The following is a 1,424-nucleotide window of genomic DNA, read 5'->3' as shown; positions in this document are numbered from 1 at the left end:
TGCCTCAGCCTCCCAAGTAGCTGGGACTACAGGTGCCCGCCACAGTGCCTGGCTATTTTTTTTTTTTTGATGCAGTTGTCGTTGTTGCTTAGCTGGCCTGGGCTGGGCTCGAACCTGCCAGCCTCAGTGCATGTGGCTAGTGCCATAACCACTGTGCTACAGGCGCCCAGCCTGAGCTTCCCATTCTCAATGGAGCTTCCATTCCATAATAGCCTCTTGACTGTTACTCCAACAACATTTAGGGGTACTCCAAGGTTAGGATGAGAGATGGGGAAGAAGCAGCTGAGGAGAATAGGCAGAAAGAAATCCATAAGAGTGTGGGGTCCTAGAAGCCAATTGAGGAAAGTGTTTTGAGAAGGTAGTGAGCAACTCTTATCACTAATGATGCTGGTAATTTACTAGAGTCCTCATTACTAAAATGAGGACTAGAACAGAGGCCATTGTGTTGACTAAGTAGAAATCATTGGTGACTAATTGAGCAGTTTCTTCTTTTGCTGAAGAGCAAAAGCCTAAACATAGCTAGCTTAAGAAATGAGGGTTATAAACTATGGAAGCCAGTAAATTTTAAAAAAGAAGAATGAGAGGAGTGGATTAGAAACAGCTGATGTAACAGTGGGGTGGGTGGCTCACACCTGTAATCCTAACACTCTGAGAAGCTGAAGCAGGTGGATTGCCTGAACTCAGGAGTTCAAGACAAGCCTGGGCTAGAGCGAGGCTCCATCTCTAAAAATAGCCAGGCATTGTGGAGGGCACCTGTAGTCCCAGCTACTCGGGAGGATGAGGCAAGGGGATTACCAGAGTCCAAGAATTTGAGGTTGCTGTGAGCTATGACATCATAGCACTCTACTGAGGGTGACGTACAGAGACTCTGTCGCCAAAAAAAAAAAAAAAAAAAAAAAAGAAGGAAAGAAAAGAAAAGAAACAAGTGATTGAGACAATTTATCTGAAAGATTTTTTTAATTTTCTTTTGAGACAACAGTCTCGCTCTGTTGCCCAGGTTATAGTGCCATGGTGTCAGCCTAGCTCACAGCAACCTCAAACTCCTGGGTTCAAAAGATCCTCCTGCTTCAACCTCCCGAGTAGCTGACACCTGGCTAATTTTTTAATTTTAATTTTTATTGTTTGAGACAGAGTCTCACTCTGTCACCCTTGGTAGGGTGCCATGGTGTCGCAGCTCACAGCAACTTCAAACTCTTGGGCTTAAGTGATTCTTTTGCCTCAGCCTCCCAAATAGCTGGGACTATAGGTGCCCGCCACAACGCCTGGCTATTTTGTTGTTGTTGTTGTTTGGCAGGCCTAGGCTGGGTTTGAACCTGCCAGTCCCGGTGTATGTGGCCAGTGCCCTAGGTGCTGAGCTACAGGCGCTAATTTTTCTACTTTTAATAGAGAGGGGAGTGGCTTAGTGCCTGTAGCTTAGCAGCTAG

Source organism: Otolemur garnettii, unplaced genomic scaffold (assembly GCF_000181295.1).
Source record: "Otolemur garnettii isolate 467f Iridium unplaced genomic scaffold, OtoGar3 scaffold00142, whole genome shotgun sequence".
Classification (NCBI taxonomy): Eukaryota; Metazoa; Chordata; class Mammalia; order Primates; family Galagidae; genus Otolemur; species Otolemur garnettii.
This window is presented reverse-complemented; position numbering follows the sequence as displayed.